Raw genomic sequence first — 21,120 nt, forward strand, 5'->3', positions numbered from 1 at the left:
GGTGGGTGCAGACATTGGGAGGGCCTGTGGAACACAGCCTACCTTAGAGAGGTTGGAAAGTGCTTCTCTCTGCCTACTAGGCTCCTCTTATGTCTAAATCACCCTGTGTCTTTTAGGGACACAGGGTGCCCAAGAAGCCCAGTCTGGCCTGCCCAAACCAGACTTTCACAGACTGATCGGCTATGAGAGCTCCATGCCATGCGCCTTGCCAAGACAAACTTACAAACTATGTGGAACTTTGTCAAGGAAACTGCCATGATGGATGGACTCTTTGGGACTTGTTACCCGACTAACTCAGGCACAGACCGATTGGAGGTCTGGTACCTGGATTAGTCTACCTTTGGGGGGACGATATGTGACGGTATTCACCATCACTGGACTTAAAAGACAGATAAGTAATGGTTTGGATTGCTTCATATTTGCCAGCAATATCTCCATATAGAAATATTAAGATTTATTCCCATTTGCCATGAAATCTGTAATTCCTAAATGCTGTGTATATTACATATCTTTCAATGTCAGCAAGGTTTTCCTTTTGTTTGTGTATTGGGAATGTGGATTGCCCTGTCTCATTGTAAGTGCTAATGACCTCCCATTGTTCTGTGTCTGGCTATTGTGTACATTGATTGCCCCCTGGGGGCTTCTGTCTCATTGCACATGGCAGTCCTTCTGGTCAAGTTATCGCACCAATCCCTGCTGACTCATTTTCAAGTCCTCATTTGCATGGCTAAGGAGGACCTGAAGGAGACCACAGGTACTTTACAATTGACCAATAGGAAAGCGGTTGTTGGGGGCGGGATGTTCCAAATTCTGTAAATAAGTCTTGTTGAATAAAGTTGTTTTGAGAGTTCCTTCACCCTCAATCTAGAGTTCTGTCTCTTATTGGGGGAATCTGCTGCAAGGGATTGCTATGGTCTTCCATACTCTCTTAGAAAATCACTGAGCTCTTGTAAGAGCTTGTGTAAGAGCTTGTTCTGCTGCACTCTCTAGGGAAAGAGAGGTTCACCCACAGGAACCTGGAGCCTTGTCATAGATCCAGGGTGGGTAGGAGATTGCGAGACCCTAACCAAGCTGCGGCGGTTCGTGGAGTCTGAAGTGGTTACGGTGTCTGGTGGAGTGCTTGGAGCCCCTCAGGGAGCACTAGGAACATCTGTCAACGGAGGTACCCGGTCAGGGGTGCCCTATTCTGTTACATACACCATTAATCATGAAAAATGATTAGTTCATAAAATTCAGTTGTGCAAAAAATCACTTAAGTCCTCCCAACAAAGTGCAATTACTGCTCCAAATCTTCTTATGTATGATAAAGAGCCGTGCCCACTCACCAAATTATGAGTGTAAATGCACCCATCACGGATGAATGCTCAGATGTCGTTTCTCCAGCTCCTCCACAGATTATGAATGTGAATACACCTATCATAGGTGGATGCTCAGCTGCCGTTTCTCCAGCTCCTCCACTCCTCTCAAAAGGATGGCAGGTTAATGGTCACATAAAGAGGTAGAAAAATCTCCATAGTGTAATTCCATTTTATTGTTAAAAAGATTTTAAACATGCAAATTTCCCACTCACAAGTTTTCTGTGCATATAAGCATGTAACGCCGGTACAGGACCAGCAGAGTAGCATGCGTGCCAAATGCCGATTGCCACTGGAAGTTCCCAGCTAATGCATTTCGCCCTCTGAATGAAGATGCCCAGTCAAATGTCAAGGGTCAAGATAACAGTCAAATGTCAGCATATTTCTGGTACAATTTTTTTAAAAATAAATTTTTTTTAGAATAGTGTCAGTGTGTTTTAGGTAGGATAAAAAAAAAAAAAAAAAAAGAAGCAAAATGTGCACCATTGTTTCTGGGCTGGGCTGTGCTATGGGTACAAACAAATTACATACACATATGTGGTATTTCTGCGAGTGTCAGGAGCAGGAGAATTTATTTTGGGTTATTCTTTGGAGGTAAGACATAGTAATAGCAAAAAATATACAGCGATATTTTTAAAAAATCCTTTTTTTTTTTTTACTATTTTGGGCCAGGTTTCCTTTGATAATAATAATAAAAAAAAAAATCAGGAGAAATCTGTTACCAGGTACCACCAAACAAAAGCCCAATTCGTCCTGAAAAAAACAAGGTGTAAATCACTTGGATACACAAAGTAGTTGTGATGATATGTACAGATTTACTTACACATGTCAAAGTTGCAAAATTAAGTTTATTTTTTTTACCCTCAGTCACTAGGGGGATAACTGTGTCATCCTACTAGAGGTGGCTAAAGATGTAATAGCGACATTAGGCAGAATATATTCCCATTGATCTTTAGTTAGAGGACCCCTGTCCTGTTCTCATTTACCTTACATGGAAGTGGGGCCAAAGATATTTGAGAGTCAAGCATATTTAAGTATACTGTAAATAAGACATGTTACCTTTTAGGGTGCTTAATGCTTCTTCTAAAACAACTCTGTTGGTGTATATAATCGAAGGCAACTCAGCTTCTGTTGAGCATGTATAGCGTGTCGAACTTGGAGATATTGAAAGAAACTGCACATACCTTAAATAGTCCCTGATAACGACAAATGGTCGAAACATGTTGGGCAGGGGGCTATTCTTAGATCCATAATTTCCGCCTACATCACTTCTGGTCTCTGGAACGCACACAGAAATTTGGATCAGCAATGGCCATCTTGGATCTTGGTGGTATAGTAGCCATACTGAATGCTGGCCTTTGTATTTTTAATGTGAGTGCCCTTGGAAATTTTTTTTGTATTTTTACTATTGCAATAAAAATTTCTGCACTATGCCTTTTATAAAATGCATTTGGAGGATTAAAGGTGTAACGATCAGAAGCTGGAAGGAGGTGACTTGGAAGGCTGCCTGGAGGGACAGCCAGCATAAATCTAAGCTAATGTGGACCCACTTATTAATTTAAAGTGGAGCTCCACCCAAAAGAGGAAGTTCCACTTTGAGTACTCCTCCACTGCCACATTTGGCATGTCATTTTTTTGTGGGGAGAGGGTACCCAGTTTTGACAGGTACCAGTTCCTACTTCCGCTCGGATTGCCTAAGCGATCTGAGCGGAAGATCTCCTCTCCCCCTCCCCTTTCCCTCCCCCCAGTGACATTACTACAGTAATCAGTGCTAAAATATGCACTCTTGTACTAATGACACTGGCAGTGAAGGGGTTAACGATGTGGGTGATCAAGGGGTTAAATGTGAGTCTAGGGGAGTGATTCTAACTGTATGGGGGGTGGGGCTTGTGAAATGATTACAGAGACCTGTGATACTACATAGAAGGATCCCAGGCGCTCTGTGATCATTCCAGAGAGAAGAACGGTCACTGTTGTAAACACAGCTCTTCTCTCTGTGGGGAGCGATCGCGGGTGTCAGGCGGCAATCGGAGCCGCCTGCCTTGTGCATCGGAGTCCCCGCTGACGAGAAGGAGTGGGAGCGCGCTTGCCGCCTAGCTGCAGGTGCGCGACCAACGTAATGAGGAAAAAGAGACCTACGTCGGTTCGCGCAGGAGGGCCAGCAAGCAGTCCGGAACTAGTTAATAAACACAAAAATGACTGAAACTCCTCTATAAGAGGGTCATGGAGGTCTGGTGATTGCACAATTTGAGTGTGAGCACTGTATTTGTGTTTTGGGAAGGAGGTGTTTTATAGTCCACTACGCACAGTTTGCTGGAATATATACTGAAATTTGAATGAAGAAGCACTGGATTTTCTGGACACATTTATTTGTGGTTATATATTATTTATTTATGTATGAAGAAACCCCTGATGGACTTTGATTTCACTTTATGATTTTTCACTGGATATTTATCATGCTCAGCGGGGATCGGTGGATCGATCCCCCGCTGAGCAAAACAGACTCTTTCGAGCGCAGACTCTATCGAGAGTTTTCGAGTGAAAGGAGCCTTAGAACAAGTCCACAAACAGTAAATGACTATGTGGATAACAGTGCTTGATAGATTAAACATCTCAATACAAAAGTATATACATATATATGACATTCATAATATCTGTGCGAGATTAAAGTGAGAACATGCAATAAAAAATAGTGCACCAACCAAACAATAAAAGTGCCAACATAAATTTATATTGTGCACATAAAAGTCCAGTGACAGCAAAATGAACCAAGAAAAAAGTCTTCCAACTCCAAAACAGGACAATTAACTTTTCCTGTTGTTAAAAATTGTGCATCCCAGGAGGATGGTTCAACCAGATATACAGTAGGTGACACCCTGTATAAAATGTGAGTGCAGAAAATCCCACTCACCACACGATGTTGATCCTCCTTGCCTCACGGCAATAGGATCTAGTAGGCTTTAATTGTCTCCATATCAGATTAAGTTTTGAAAAAGTGGATTCTACAAATGACATCATGTGGATAAGCTGGATTAGGGTTACTAGGGGCCCAGGGCACTATAGATGCGATCAAGCTCAATAGGAGAATCCTTTGGCAATTGCAAAAGCTGGTTAAAGATAGACGTGGCCGCAGCAGCCAGATTTTTAGGCTCCACTGTTTCAGGGAGGCCGAGTAAGCTGATGTTGTTGTGGACACTTCTGTTTTCTTGATCATTCAAGTTGTAATATAATTGCTGTATTTGTATAGTGTGGTCTTGTAGAATTGCATCATGATCATTAAGCTTTGCAATAGACTCTTCCAGTACTTACTCTACCTCCTCAACTCTGTGGCCCAAGTCTTTATGGAGGTCTGAAAGTTCCTGCTTATATGTAAATTCTAACCTGGTAACCTAGGCCTCTATGTCATGGTGTGTAGGTAAGGCCTTGATGTAAGATTCCATGTCCCAGCATCCCCGAGAGCCTTGTGATCTTGGGAGCGGGTAGACCCGCGGTCTGAGTCCTGTGGGGCCCGGGAGCATTGTCTTGTGCTCACCTGCAGGGTCTGGAGATCCTGTGGAATGGGTAGGCGCCATCTTGTGAGTTAGTATCAAGAAGAAAGTTGATGAGCATCCCCTGGCAATGCATTTTGCTCAGTTCCATCAGGGTGATCTCAAGTTAAAGGTATTGATGTGCTAAATTTACCAACCAGAAGGGGTGATTTTGACACTATTCTCCTTCAGAAGGAGAACATGTGGCTATATAGATTGGGTTCCTTAATTCCTAATGGTTTGAATCATGAATGTAATCTACAACCCTTTCTGGAGGCATGATTTAAATATCCTTTTCCCCCTGGAATACACCAGTGTATCGAGAAGTTGGTTAATGTATGCCTTTATCTAAAAACAGTTCAACTTAAGATCTTTCTTTTATATTGTTATGATAGTTTTTGTACTTCATAGATAAAGGGGATATATTCCCCCTAAAATTCCCGTCTCTCATATTCCTTAATGTGTTCCTGGTTAGCTCTCTTGGCCGAAATTCAATTTCCTGTACTCAGTGGTATAGTTTATCTTTTTAAATGTTCTGCTTTTGCGTGGTGAATGAAGAGGAAGTGTGAGAATGCATGACATCTAGTGGCGAGTAAAAATCAAATAAAAATAAAAATCAAATAAATTGTAGCGCCAAAGACTCAATTTAAATTGGGCCTTATTAATATATTTATACATTTAATATATTTTTATTTATTTATTGCATAGTGTTTTAGCGCCAATTGAATATATTATATCATACTCATTGTGCACAGATTGGGTCGAATTAATATAAATTGAGTCTTTGGAGCTGCAATTTATTTGATTTTTACTTTGTTTATGTGTTTAGTGGAAGACACTTTATGTCAGCTGCCATTGGGAGAATTTATTTAATTTATTTTGTGAATTGAGTTTATTTATACACTATTTTTTTCACTGTATGATTGCGCCAATTTATTATTTATTTAATATCTAGTGGTGAGTGGCTATTATTACATTGACTTAAGGATATTTAAGCCGCTGTCTGGAAACCCCTACTCGCCCTGAAGAAGTTAGCGGGGATTGGCTAACGAAACGCGTCAGAGTGTTGTCATCACGCACGTGACGTCCTTCTTGTGACAGCAGATGTGAACATGTGCAGGAAGTGAGGTGGAAGCCAAACGCAGCATGGGCTAGTGGATAGTCACATGCCGGTGCCGAGTGGATGTGAGCGAAGGGGCAACTTATGGAATGGGAGATGTCTGCATGCACAAGGTGGTGAGCAATTCCCCCAGCTTTTTCCTTCCTAAAGTCAATCCCTTTCCTGCTCAATTGGTGTCTAGGACTGTACCACTGCATTTCCACCACACATCTAGGAGCCTCAGTTCCAATTTCCTGGCAGAAGACTGTAAGGAATTGCTGTATAGCATACTTTCAATTGGAAGTTTATCAAATTTTTGTCCAGTAATTGCAACTTAGGAATCTCCTATACCCACCTGCTATTCCATCTGACACACAGTCATACCTCAAACACTCTGCTGATTGAGAGCTCTAGACCAGTACAATACATGATCTCAGGGATGAACTTGAGCTTTGCTTGTTTTCTCAGATGAGGAATGATACCATTCTTACTGCAGGAGTACCTCTGCTTGAGTCCTCAATTCTATTGAGAGTGACTGTGTATGAATGATTGCATGCGCAGACGCTAACCCCTTATTAGATAATGTTGTCTTTTTTTTAATTTAGGTGTGAAGGCCAATTTACTGTTGCCTCTTGTTTGTAATGTGGTATTTTTTAATGAAGCTGTTTTTACTTCAACCGAAGTGTTCCACCAATGTGACTTGAGTATAAGCTTACCTGTAGGTAAAAAAAAAAAAATGCAGACTTTACCACTACTTTAACACTGAACTTGGAATATGTAGAAGTAAGCTAGCACTGCACCGCCAGCACTCCTGGGCCCTTTCCCTTGCTGAGTGCCCAAATAGCAAGCTGCTGAGGGCATTTGTGAGTGCTCACTCCCGAGCCACCTCTGTGTGTCTGAGACACACACAGCATTGTTTGGCCCGCCCCCGCTCCCTTCTCATTGTCTGTGATTGACTACAGGCTCCCACTGCTGTCTCATTAAAGAGAACCGATCACTAAAAATGCATCGTATAGGGATTTTTGTCCCCTATGTGATGAGAAAAAGTTATACCCAATCACATCAGCTGGATCACTTCCACATACCCCAGAAAATTTCGGTTACCCCTCACATCCCTCGTTATTTTTTTTCTTTGTGGCCATTGGTGAACACAGGACCCGCATTATGGATGCCGTCTGGTAGAGGGGAGGGAGATTAGCAAATGTGTCATGGTCTACAGTCAAGCTCAGAGACCAGTAGCTATAGCAGTAGAGAGGCTCCCACAACCTGCAGCATAAATACATAAGCAGGTCACCCTGATGGATGATGCGGGCTCACCTGAGACGTGGGGTCTGAGCACTAACCAGTCTTCACCAGTGCTCCTGATGGTGGAGATGGGATTTGCTGTATGCTAGTGCCAGGTCAAGGCTTTTAGGTTCGCCCCACCAGGAGGTGAGAAAGCCAAAGTCTGGTAGCAGATTTAGCAGGCAAGGAGCAAGCTGAAGCACAGTCAGTAAATAAGCCAAAGGTAGGTAACAAGTGGCTGCAGGTAGGGATTGTCAAATTCTGGGGTCAGGCTTTGAGACCAGTAACTATAGCAGTAGAGAAGTTCCCATCAACCAGCAGGAGAATTACATGAGCTGGTCATCCAAGTGGACGATGTGAGCTCACCTGAGTCACGAGATCTAAGCACTAACCGGTCTTCACCAGTGCTCCTGATGGTGGAGATGGGATTTGCTGTATGCTAGTGCCAGGTCAAGGCTTTTAGGTTCGCCCCACCAGGAGGTGAGAAAGCCAGAGTCTGGTAGCAGATGTAGCAGGCAAGGAGCAAGCTGAAGCACAGTCAGTAAATAAGCCAAAGGTAGGTAACAAGTGGCTGCAGGTAGGGATTGTCAAATTCTGGGGTCAGGCTTTGAGACCAGTAACTATAGCAGTAGAGAAGTTCCCATCAACCAGCAGGAGAATTACATGAGCTGGTCATCCAAGTGGATGATGTGAGCTCACCTGAGTCACGAGATCTAAGCACTAACCGGTCTTCACCAGAGCTCCTATAGGTGGAGATGAGTTTTCCTGCATGCTAGTGCCAGGTCATGGTCCTCAGGATTGCCCCACCAATAGGTGAGCAAGCTTGTGTTCGGTACCAGATGTAACAGGTAGTCAGTAAACAACCCAAAGGATGGTAACAAGTGGTGCAGTTTGGGATCAAGTGGAAGTGTAGTCGATGAACGAGCCAAAGGTAGATAATGGGTTTTTATAAAAGAGAAACAAAACTGCGCTAGGGCTCAAAAGCAACAAAACAAGCTGCAGGCACTATACCCAGATACCAGGTACCAAACAATATAGAAAAGCAGAGCGCTATTGGTTGATAAGGAGAACGTCAGGCACCTGCCCCTCTCCTTCAGCACCATTGGTCACATTAGCTGAGTGAGAGAAACATTGTAATACTAATCGGTACCAGTGTGCAAAGGTGTATTTGCTTTGGAAGAATAAATCACTGCTAATATTGGGATGCCCAACGCATGTGGATGTTGCTACATTATGCAAAACTATTAGTTTAGTTTTTTTAAATTTTAGAACGGGGTGCCTCAAGATTGTGTGGAGTTTTAAAGGGTGCCTTGACTGAAAAAAGGTTGAGAAACACTGCTCCACATATCCGGGGACATTTATCAAATATGTCACACAGCAAGGCCAAGCTAAGCAGGAACAGCAAGACAGATTATAGGACAGAATTACCATAAGGTTGCAGCCTGATTCATGAATTCCCCACCTTAGTTGTAAAATACTGTGACAGACTAAACCTGTGCCCGTGCACTTCTTAAAGCGGAACTGAAGCCCACCAAATTATGTCTGCTTCAGCAGTCCAATGCCCCTGAGCTTGCTCACTGGTGCTAGCATCTTCTCCCTGGCTTCTGGTCTTTGGCCACCTCAATAAGCTGGTGCGGGATGAACTCACTCCCATGCATGTGCACCCAGCACACAGATACTGTGCCAGAATGCAAACTGAGCCACGCATGTGCATCTCAGAGTACATTCTACATTAGACTGTGAGCAGGCAGGTAGGTTCATTTTATTACAGAAGAGACAATGCATGTCTATTCTGCAATAAAGAGCCAGCCTGCCTGCTTACAGGTCTTTTTTTTCAGACTTTAGTTACACTTAAGTTGTATGTTTAGCTTTATAAATTTGTCTCAATTTTAATGCTAAGCTCTCTTTTTTACCAGGCCGCACACTAAAACATGTATGTTGGAGTACCTTGTGTAGGGGAGGTGAGGGGAGGTGCGATGTTTTGTTAAATCGCGCACTGTTTACATTTTTCTCTTTTTTTTTTTTATACCCATATTAAAGTTTCCCAAAATAATAAGCCATTCAACTCTATGCACTGCAGTGCAATGCGACACAGTGCAGTTATATGTGTTGTGTATGTAGCACCGCCCCCTAGGGAGCTGCTGAGATTGGATTCCCCTGGGTTACCCATAGCTACAGTCTGTAGAAACGTATCACTTTTACGCTTGGCTCAGACAATGAACAGTCCAGGGGATTTGGTTTTTTGTTTTTTATTTTGAACTGGGATGGGAGAAGGAATGAGTGGGATACTCCAACTTGAACTATGCACAATTTCTGAGGACAACTGACTGTAGTGTGTGCGGCAAGGCCGCTGCTTCACCTTGCCACTGAAGTGAAGTAGAAGATATGTTCCTGAATTAATTCCTCTTCAGGGTCCTAACCTGCCACCCCCTTTCTCACTTCCCATGCATGCTAGCCCCTGTCCACTGACTGTCCACTGGAGTGGTCCCCTTCCCCTTCCTGGGCAGACCCCTGGCAGGCTTCCCAGTGCTCACGGACACTGTTTTTCCCTGGGTTGCTCTGCCTTCAGCTCCACTTGTCAGTATCCTGGGCCTCCTGACTCAGCATCACACACTTAGTCCACTAGGCCAACTGCCTGTGACCACCTTCTAACCTGACAGGAAGAGAGACAGCTGTCACCCTCCTCCTGGGACTTGGCTTCCCGCCCAAAGACACCCTGTCACATGTGCCCCCGGCTTTTATGACCTACATCAGAATGGACCACTGTTGTGCCAACCCACTGGGACAGCCACAAAAGCCTGTGTGTCACTGGCTGGGTTTCCTCCACTGCCCAACAGGCTCCCCCATTGGATACAGTGGGGACACTCCCTCAGCCCAGATGAATCACACCCTGGACACATGCAACAGGCAGAACTAACAATCAGGCTCCACTGATCAGCAGATAGAGCTGTTAAGCTTTTACCAACCTAGCACCTACCTAGGAGGGTGCTACATGTAAAAATACAGCATGTTTGCATGATCAATGCAGCCTTATTGTGTGAACAGGCACATAAAACAATTGTTTTCTATGTGCCCTTGCGTTGAACTTATGCAGAACTAGGCTAATCAACGCAGCTCAGTCCACATGGTGTAAACAAGCTCTTAATCTGCCTCAGACTTTTGCAGATTTCTTTGCTGCCCGGCATTGCTTGTGCAGGGGGTCACAAATACAGCTTGAGTAGTTTGTTGCCGAGTTGCGTGATAAACGTCCCCCTTGTCTGTTTAGCTTGTATCCTGGTTACACACAGGCTTAGGATATTGCCATTTGAGTGATTAGAGTAGAGGAATATCAGTTCTGTTGCTCAGAAAAGAAATGCTAAATAGAAGCAGTGAGACAGAGTATGAGTCCGATTTATTATAATTAGGCAGCTCCATTCATAAATTGCTCCCTCTGCTGTTCTAATGTCACACTGTGAAGGAATAAAACCTGACCCTGGCCACTTCCTGAGGGATAAGTTCATCTTTACAGAAAAAATAATAAATGCGCATATTTTTGCAGGAAAAAATATGCATTTATTATTTTTTCCTGCAGGAGTCTGGAAAACACTGCACCTGCAGAAATGTCCTCCGGCTTTCGGGGGTTCAAAGTCAAGAAGCTGGTCTGACGAACCTTTGTCTGTCACAAGCCTTTTCAGGGACCACCCTGACCAGGTGGAACGCACGCCAATCCCTGGCAGGTTCGCTTTTTATCCCTCCCACTGTATAGAGCGGGAGCCCACACGGAAGACCCTTTTTTAATATTTTTATGATTAGCCCTACCCAGGGGCTTAAAATAAAGGCTATATTACAATTTTATGCTATGAGGAGTTTGTTCTTCGTTTTTGTTTCTTTTTCCCTGTATCCTATTGGGATCTCTTCACTATTTGGAGGAAGGTGAACTGGAGGACTGGCTGGAGATTACATTTTGGTCACGGAGACCACCAAAGCTGTACTCGATCCCCTTGCCATATGGTAAGAAGGATCAACACCGTCTGGTGAGTGGGAATTTTACACTCATTAGTCATGGAGGGTGTCACTGTCCCTGTCAGTAAGATTCATCTTTGGGACGCATCTGGCCACTGTGACAGGATGATTGTGTCATTTCTCTTGGAGTTTTTTGGAGGATTTATGTTGGGACTTCTAATTTAAGTTTTTTTGTGTGCATAGGGGTTCATAGGAGGTCATAGGGGTCACACAATTTCTTTTTGTTGCTACACTAGTATTCACAATGCATATTTTCATCTCCTCACGCTGGATACTATTGACTGTTAATTTGGGGTGGGTTGATGTTTTTTTTTGTCTTATTTGTAGAGCAAGTACTGTTTATTGCATAGATTACCCTTATTTGACTCTTGGGGATGACGTCCGGATCAAAGACCGTGGTTGGTGACAAAGAAAATTAGAGTCAAGTGGATTACAAGATACCCACCACGTGTCTCCCTCCCTCATCCCAAAGAGCTCAATATACAGAAAGAGGCAGCAGGAAGTGTAAATTGCAGATTCGGGTTTATTCTTTTATGCCGGAGAATTAAGCAGTTTTGGATATGCAGCATTCAGTCTAGGACAGCTAAAACCAACTGGAGGAGTTTCCCTTTAATTCCAGTCCTAAAGACATAACAGGAAGTGAGGGAATAGTTGTTTAGAAACCTTAGTTGTTTCCCTCAATTACTATTTTGGTGATAACTAACATTTGTGGCCCTAACCATAATGTGGACCCCTATCTGTTCGGGTCCGGCCCCCTATCTTTTCGGGTTCGGCCCCCTGGCCACAGTCCGGCCCCCTGGCCGCAGTCTGGCCCTCTATCTTTTCGAGTCTGGCCCCCTATCTTTTTGGGTCCGGCCCCTGGGCTGCAGTCCGGCCCTCTATCTTTTGGGTCCAGCCCCTTATCGGTTCGGGTCAAGCCCCCGGACCGCAGTCCGGCCCCCTATCTGTTCAGGTAAGGCCCCCGGGCCACACTCCAGCCCCTTATCTTTCGGGTCTGGCCCCAAGGCCGCATTCCGGCCCCCTATCTGTTCGGGTCCAGCCCCCAGGCCACACTCCGGCCCCCTATGTTTGGGGTCCGGCCCCCTATCTTTTCGGGTCCGGCCCCCTATCTTTTCGGGTCCGGCACCCGGGCCGCAGTTCGGCCCTCTATCTGTTCAGGTTCGGCTCCCTATCTTTTGGGTCTGTCCCCCTATCTTTTCGGGTCCGGCCCCCTATCTTTTTGGGTTTGGCCCCCTATCTGTTTGGGTCCGGCCCCCTATCTGTTCGGGTCCGGCCCCCTATGTTTTGGGTCTGGCCACCTATCTTTTCGGGTCAGGCCCCCTATCTTTTCGGGTCCGGCCCCCGGGCCGCAGTTCGGCCCCCTATCTGTTCGGGTTTGGCCCCCTATCTTTTGGGTCAGGCCCCTGGGCCGCAGTTCGGCCCCCTATCTTTTTGGGTCCGGCCCCCTATCTGTTCAGGTCTGGCCCCCGGGCCGCACTCTGGCCCCCTATGTTTTGGGTCCGGCCCCCCAATCTTTTAGGGTCCGGCCCCCAATCTTTTAGGGTCCGGCCCCCTATCTTTTTGGGTCCAGCCCTCTATCTTTCGGGTCCAGCCCCCCGGGCTGCAGTCCGGCCCCCTATCTGTCTGGGTTCGGCCCCTATCTTTTGGGTCCGGCCCCTGGGCCGCAGTCTGGCCCCCTATCTTTTGGGTCCGGCCCCTGGTCCGCAGTCCGGCCCCCTATCATTTTGGGTCCGGCCCCCGGGCCACTGTCAGACCGCAGCTCCGCGTTAGGTTGGCCGTGACATAGCCCCACTGGTTGGCGGCTGGCCTGCGAGTTAAACGTCTCGTGAGGGCGCATATGAACTGGCTTCTGTCTGAGTCGCATCGTTTCCACCTGGCCAACAGCACCCACATTACGATGGAGCAGTGTCCAGTCCGGAGCAGTGCCCACCGTGTTCCTGGTGTGGTAAGTAGTTGTCCCCCCTCTACCCCTGATGGGTTTTTGGGGTGGAACCGCCGGATTCTCCTCCTTCCCCCCCAGCCCTTCTAAAATGTTGGTGGTCACTGTAGGTCTTTCGCCCTTCCCCCTCCCTGGGTGAGGTTATGAGCTGGCTGTTGCCACATGCTCTTAAGGGGGGCTGGTTGGAGTTGCTGCTGACCGGGCTTTTGACTGGGTTTTCCTGGTGCACAACGAGGGATTGAGCAGGGTTCCCTGCCATCTTGGGGGTTGGTGACTAGGGCAGGGATGTCCTCTGGGCTGCCTGCGGCGGTGGTTGGACTGGGGGAGAGGATGGTTTAACATCCGCAGGTACGGCGGCCGGATCGGGAGGAAAATTTAGGCCGCGCCTTTGCGACCTACTCATTGGAAACTTTGTGAGGTAGCCCCTGTGAGGGTAGCTGAGACCACTGCTTCTCGTTTGGTTATCCCCCTTTCCCTCTGCTCCCCCTGGGTGGTCGGCTCCACTGGGGCTCACGTCCAAAATTCCACGTACATAAATTTAGGACGTGGCTTTACAGCTTACTAGGCCACAGCCTACGGCCTACAAGGCTATGTAACAATAAAAACAAAAAAGAGCTGGGGGAGCACACCCTGAACTTGCATTTCTAAAGCTGGTGCAGCTATAGACCAAGAGACATACATATTTAAAAAAAAAGCACACACATGCAAAAGAAATCACTATCAAATATAACGGCAATCAATGAATGAATAAAAATGAGGATTTGGTCCCACCATACGGCCATATCCTGCTCAAGCCCACCACTACGTCAAAGTACCCCATTGTCAGTGAGTACTACACTATTCATATAAAGAAGGATGAATCCAGCTTCTCAAACCATTGGAGATACTTACTCCTTACTGGGAGAGATGTGCAACTGCACTATGAGGGACTCATACTATATCTGCTAGTAAATGAACACTGATAGAGTACAGGTGTGGGAGGGTGGGGTGCTCAACCTCAGAGTCTGGTCAGACCGAATAGATTACAAACAAAAAGGAGCTGGGAGAGCACACTCTGAACATGCATTTCTAAAGCTGGTGCAGCTATAGACCAAGAGACATACATATTTACAAAAAAAAAGCGCACACATGCAAAAGAAATGACTATCAAATATAAAGGCAATCAATGAATGAATAAAAATGGAGATTTGGTTCCACCATATGGCCATATCGTGCTCAAGCCCACTACTACGTCAAAGTACCCCATTGTCAGTGGGTCCTACACTATTCATATAAAGAAGGATGAATCCAGCTTCTCAAACCATTGGAGATACTTACTCCTTACTGGGAGAGATGTGCAACTGCACTATGAGGGACTCATCCTATATCTGCTAGTCAATGGACACTGATAGAGTACAGGTGTGGGAGGGTGGGGTGCTCAACCTCAGAGTCTGGTCAGACCGAATACATTACAAACAAAAAGGAGCTGGGGGAGCACACCCTGAACATGCATTTCTAAAGCTGGTGCCGCTATAGACCAAGAGACATACATATTTACAAAAAAAAGCACACACATGCAAAAGAAATTACTATCCAATATAAAGGCAATCAATGAATGAATAAAAATGGGGATTTGGTCCCACCATATGGCCATATCGTGCTCAAGCCCACCACTACGTCAAAGTACCCCATTGTCAGTGGGTCCTACACTATTCATATAAAGAAGGATGAATCCAGCTTCTCAAACCATTAGAGAAACTTACTCCTTACTGGGAGAGATGTGCAACTGCACTATGAGGGACTCATCCTATATCTGCTAGTCAATGGACACTGATAGAGTACAGGTGTGGGAGGGTGGGGGGCTCAACCTCAGAGTCTGGTTAGACCGAATACATTACAAACAAAAAGGAGCTGGGGGAGCACACCCTGATAATGCATTTCTAAAGCTGGTGCAGCTATAGACCATATATGGAGGTTCAATCAGGATGAAGTGACTCCTTTTCTGTAGAAGTAGTCTGGAGTGTTAACCCGAGAGGTGGAGGTTCGATCAGGATGAAGCGACTCCTTTTCTGTAGTAGTAGTCTGGAGTGTTCATCTGAGAGGTGGAGGCTCAATCAGGATGAAGCGACTCCTTTTCTTTAGTAGAAGTCTGGAGTGTTCACCTAAGAGGCAGAGGGTCGATCAGAATGAAGCGACTCCGTTTCTGCAGAAGTAGTCTGGTGTGTTCACCTGAGAGGTGGAGGTTCGATCAGGATGAAACGACTCATTTCCTGTAGTAATAGTCTGGAGTGTTCACCTGAGAGGTAGAGATTTGATCAGGATGAAGCGACTCCTTTTCTGTAGTAGTAGTCTGGTGTGTTCACCTGAAAGGTGGAGGTTCGATCAGGATGAAGGGACTCCTTTTCTGTAGTAATAGTCTGGAGTGTTCACCTGAGAGGTGGAGGTTCGATAAGGATGAAGCGACTCCTTTTCTGTAGTAATAATTCTGGAGAGTTCACCTTAGAGGTAGAGGTTTGATCAGGATGAAGCGACTCCTTTTCTGTAGTAATAGTCTGGAGTGTTCATCTTAGAGGTGGAGGTTCGATCAAGATGAAGCGACTCCTTTTCTGTAGTAATAGTCTGGAGTGTTCACCTAAGAGGTGGAGGTTCGATCAGGATGAAGCAACTCCTTTTCTTCTGTATTGGCATAGTAAGCAATCCTGCAAGAATTCCTCTGGATTTAAATGGAAAAGGGGAGAACCCTTGGGACTGCAGGGACCATGACTTTGGGTAAATAAAAATACACTTTTTATTTTCCGCCAGCGATTAATTAGGGGCAGGTGAGACTCTAAACCCTAGTCCTCAGATAGCTCTGGGCGATGGGTTTTGAGCTATTGGTTTCGGCTATGGGCTTTGCAGTGTACATGACTGAAACTAACGTGCACTGTTCCTTCCAGTATTTACTGAAAAATAAGGATATTGTTTAGTTTAAAAAAAAAATCCGGCCTCCTCCTCCCCTTATAGATGGCCAATCACACTCCTTTTTTGTAAGATGTGAATAAAGTGACACTAAATTCTGGTTTAAAAAAAATTATCTAATTCAGGATAAATTTTAAAAAGTAAACTAACTCCCTTCAACCTCCCCCCCCAACCTCCACCCTCCACCACAGCCCCTTCAGTTGCCATGATGGTGATTAGCTATCATTGCCCATGCAGCCGGTACAACGGATATGAAATCCCTGCTCATCTTTCCTTTTTTCTGTAGGGCTTCTAGGGCAGATTAGAGGGATTTTGATTGGTCAGTGCTGGCAAGTAACTGCTTTGATGAATTTGAACTGCTGTGATCCATCCTAGAAGTACTACATAAAAAGGGAAAGAAGAGAGAAGATTTCAAATCCCCGGACCGCCACACCTGATGAATGAGCACTGGCAGCTCATCACCCACAGAGGTGCAGGGGGGATGATGTTGGGTGTTAGTTTACCTTTTTTGACAAGTTTGTAATTTTATATAATGTCTTTTGTTTTTTTTGCAATTGATATTTTGAGATGTTGCTGTATTTTGTAGTCTGATCTGGAGTGTTCACCTGAGAGTTGGAGGTTCGATCAAGATGAAGAGACTTCTTTTCTGTAGAAGTAGTCTGGAGTGTTTACCTGAGAGGTGGAGGTTCGATCAGGATAAAGCGACTCCTTTTCTGTAGTAGTAGTCTGGAGTGTTCACCTGAGAGGTGGAGGTTCAATCAGGATGAAGCGACTCCTTTTCTGTAGTAGAAGTCTGGAATGTTCATCTGAGAGGTAGAGGTTTGATCAGAATGAAGCGACTCCTTTTCTGTAGAAGTAGTCTGGAGTGTTAACCCGAGAGGTGGAGATTCGATTAGGATGAAGCGACTCCTTTTCTGTAGTAGTAGTCTGGAGTGTTCACCTGAGAGGTGGAGGTTCAATCAGGATGAAGCGACTCCTTTTCTGTAGTAGTAGCCTGGAGTGTTAACCCGAGAGGTGGAGGTTCGATCAGAATGAAGCGACTCCTTTTCTGTAGTAGTAGTCTGGAGTGTTCACCTGAGAGGTGGAGGTTCAATCAGGATGAAGCGACTCCTTTTCTGTAGTAGTAGTCTGGAGTGTTCGCCTGAGAGGTGGAGGTTCAATCAAGATGAAGCGACTCCTTTTCTGTAGTAGAAGTCTGGAATGTTCATCTGAGAGGTAGAGGTTCGATCAGAATGAAGCGACTCCTTTTCTGTAGAAGTAGTCTGGAGTGTTAACCCGAGAGGTGGAGATTCAATCAGGATGAAGCGACTCCTTTTCTGTAGTAGTAGTCTGGAGTGTTCACCTGAGAGGTGGAGGTTCAATCAGGATGAAGCGACTCCTTTTCTGTAGTAGTAGCCTGGAGTGTTAACCCGAGAGGTGGAGGTTCGATCAGAATGAAGCGACTCCTTTTCTGTAGTAGTAGTCTGGAGTGTTCACCTGAGAGGTGGAGGTTCAATCAGGATGAAGCGACTCCTTTTCTGTAGTAGAAGTCTGGAGTGTTCACCTGAGAGGTAGAGGTTCGATCAGAATGAAGCGACTCCTTTTCTGTAGAAGTAGTCTTGAGTGTTAACCCGAGAGGTGGAGGTACGATCAGGATGAAGCGACTCCTTTTCTGTAGTAGTAGTCTGGAGTGTTCACCTGAGAGGTGGAGGTTCAATCAGGATGAAGCGACTCCTTTTCTGTAGTAGAAGTCTGGAGTGTTCACCTGAGAGGCAGAGGTTCGATCAGGATGAAGTGACTCCTTTTTTGTAGTAATAGTCTGGAGTGTTCACCTGAGAGGTGGAGGATCAATCAGGATGAAGCGACTCCTTTTCTGTAGTAATAGTCTGGAGTGTTCACCTGAAAGGTGGAGGTTCAATCAGAAAGAAGCAACTCCTTTTCTGTAGTAGAAGTCTGGAGTGTTCAACTGAGAGGCAGAGGTTCGATCAGGATGAAGTGGCTCCTTTTCTGTAGGAATAGTCTGGAGTGTTCACCTGAGAGGTGGAGGTTCGAACAGGATGAAGTGACTCCTTTTCGCTAGTATTAGTCTGGAGTGTTCACCTAAGAGGTGGAGGTTCGATCAGGATGAAGCAACTCCTTTTCTTCTGTATTGGCATAGTAAGCAATCCTGCAAGAATTCCTCTGGATTTAAATGGAAGGGGGGAGAACCCTTGGGACTACAGGGACCATGGCTTTAGATAAATAAAAAGACACTTTTTATTTTCCGCCAGCGATTAATTAGGGGCAGGTGAGATTCTAAACCCTAGTCCTCAGATAGCTCTGGGCGATGGGTTTTGAGCTATTTGTTTCGGCTATGGGCTTTGCAGTGTACATGACTTCAAATAACGTGCACTGTTCCTTCCAGTGTTTACTGAAAAATAAGGATATTGTTTAGTCTAAAAAAAAAAATCCGGCCTCCTCCTCCTCTTCTAGGCGGCCAGTCACACTCCTTTTTTGTAAGATGTGAATAAAGTGACACTAAATTCTGGTTTAAAAAAATGTATCCAATTCAGGATAAATTTTAAAAAGTAAACTAACTCCCTTCAACCTCCCCCCCAACCTCCACCCTCCACCACACCCCCTTCAGTTGCCACGAGGGTGATTAGCTATCATTGCCCATGCAGCCGGTACAACGGATTTGAAATCCCTGCTCATCTTTCCTTTTTTCTGTAGGGCTTCTAGGGCAGATTAGAGTGATACTGATTGTTCAGTGCTGGCACGTAACTGCTTTGAGGAATTGGAACTGCTCTGATCCATCCTAGAAGTACTACATAAAAAGGGAAAGAAGAGAGAAGATTTCAAATCCCCGGACCGCTACGCCTGCTGAATGAGCACTGGCAGCTCATCACCCACAGAGGTGCAGTAGGGAGGATGTTGGGTGTTAGTTTACCTTTTTTGACAAATTTGTAATTTTATATAATGTCTTTTGTTTTTTTTTTAAATTGATATTTTGAGATGTTGCTGCATTTTGTAGTCTGATCTGGAGTGTTCACCTGAGAGTTGGACGTTCGATCAGGATGAAGCGACTCCTTTTCTGTAGTAGTAGTCTGGAGTGTTCACCTGAGAGGTGGAGGTTCGATCAGGATGAAGCGACTCCTTTTCTGTAGTAGTAGTCTGGAGTGTTCACCTGAGAGGTGGAGGTTCAATCAGGAGGAAGCGACTCCTTTTCTGTAGTAGAAGTCTGGAATGCTCACCTGAGAGGTAGAGGTTCGATCAGAATGAAGCGACTCCTTTTCTGTAGAAGTAGTCTGGAGTGTTCACCTGAGAGGTGGAGATTCGATCAGGATGAAGCGACTCCTTTTCTGTAGTAGTAGTCTGGAGTGTTCACCTGAGAGGTGGAGGTTCAATCAGGATGAAGCGACTCCTTTTCTGTAGTAGTAGTCTGGAGTGTTCACCTGAGAGGTGGAGGTTCAATCAGGAGGAAGCGACTCCTTTTCTGTAGTAGAAGTCTGGAATGCTCACCTGAGAGGTAGAGGTTCGATCAGAATGAAGCGACTCCTTTTCTGTAGAAGTAGTCTGGAGTGTTCACCTGAGAGGTGGAGATTCGATCAGGATGAAGCGACTCCTTTTCTGTAGTAGTAGTCTGGAGTGTTCACCTGAGAGGTGGAGGTTCAATCAGGATGAAGCGACTCCTTTTCTGTAGTAGTAGTAGTCTGGAGTGTTCACCTGAGAGGTGGAGGTTCAATCAGGATGAAGTGACTCCTTTTCTGTAGTAGAAGTCTGGAGTGTTCACCTGAGAGGCAGAGGTTCGATCAGAATGAAGCGACTCCTTTTCTGTAGAAGTAGTCTGGAGTGTTCAAATGAGAGGCAGAGGTTCGATCAGGATGAAGCGACTCCTTTTCTGTAGTAATAGTCTGGAGTGTTCACCTGAGAGGTGGAGGTTCAATCAGGATGAAGCCACTCCTTTTCTATAGAAGTAGTCTGGAGTGTTCACCTGAGAGGTGGAGGTTCGATCAGGATGAAGCCACTTCTTTTCTGTAGTAATAGTCTGGAGTGTTCACCTGAGAGGTAGAGATTCGATCAGGATGAAGCGACTGAAGAAACAAGCACTGTTCCTTCCAGTGTTTACTGAAAAAATAAGGATATTGTTTAGTCTAAAAAAAAAAAAATCCGGCCTCCTCCTCCCCTTATAGCCGGCCAGTCACACTCCTTTTTTGTAAGATGTGAATATAGTGACACTAAATTCTGGTTTAAAAAAATGTATCCAATTCAGGAAACATTTTAAAAAGTAAACTAACTCCCTTCAACCTCCACCCCAACCTCCACCCTCCACCACAGCCCCTTCAGTTGCCACAAGGGTGATTAGCTATCATTGCCCATGCAGCCGGTACAACGGATTTGAAATCCCTGCTCATCTTTCCTTTTTTCTGTAGGGCTTCTAGGGCAGATTAGAGTGATTCTGATTGGTCAGTGCTGGCACGTAACTGCTTTGAGGAATTGGAACTGCTCTGATCCATACTAGAAGTACTACATAAAAAGGGAAAGAAGAGAGAAGATTTCAAATCCCCGAACCGCCACACCTGCTGAATGAGCACTGGCAGCTCATCACCCACAGAGGTGCAGTAGGGAGGATGTTGGGTGTTAGTTTTCCTTTCTTGACAATTTTGAAATTTTATGTAATGTCTTTTGTTTTTTTTGCAATTGATATTTTGAGATGTTGCTGCATTTTGTAGTCTGATCTGGAGTGTTCACCTGAGAGGCAGAGGTTCGATCAGAATGAAGCGACTCCTTTTCTGTAGAAGTAGTCTGGAGTGTTCACCTGAGAGGCAAAGGTTCGATCAGGATGAAGCGACTCCTTTTCTGTAGTAATAGTCTGGAGTGTTCACCTCAGAGGTGGAGGTTCAATCAGGATGAAGCCACTCCTTTTCTATAGAAGTAGTCTGGAGTGTTCACCTGAGAGGTGGAGGTTCGATCAGGATGAAGCCACTTCTTTTCTGTAGTAATAGTCTGGAGTGTTCA

This window comes from Pelophylax lessonae (genome assembly GCF_965119305.1).
Source record: "Pelophylax lessonae genome assembly, chromosome: 10".
Lineage (NCBI taxonomy): Eukaryota > Metazoa > Chordata > Amphibia > Anura > Ranidae > Pelophylax > Pelophylax lessonae.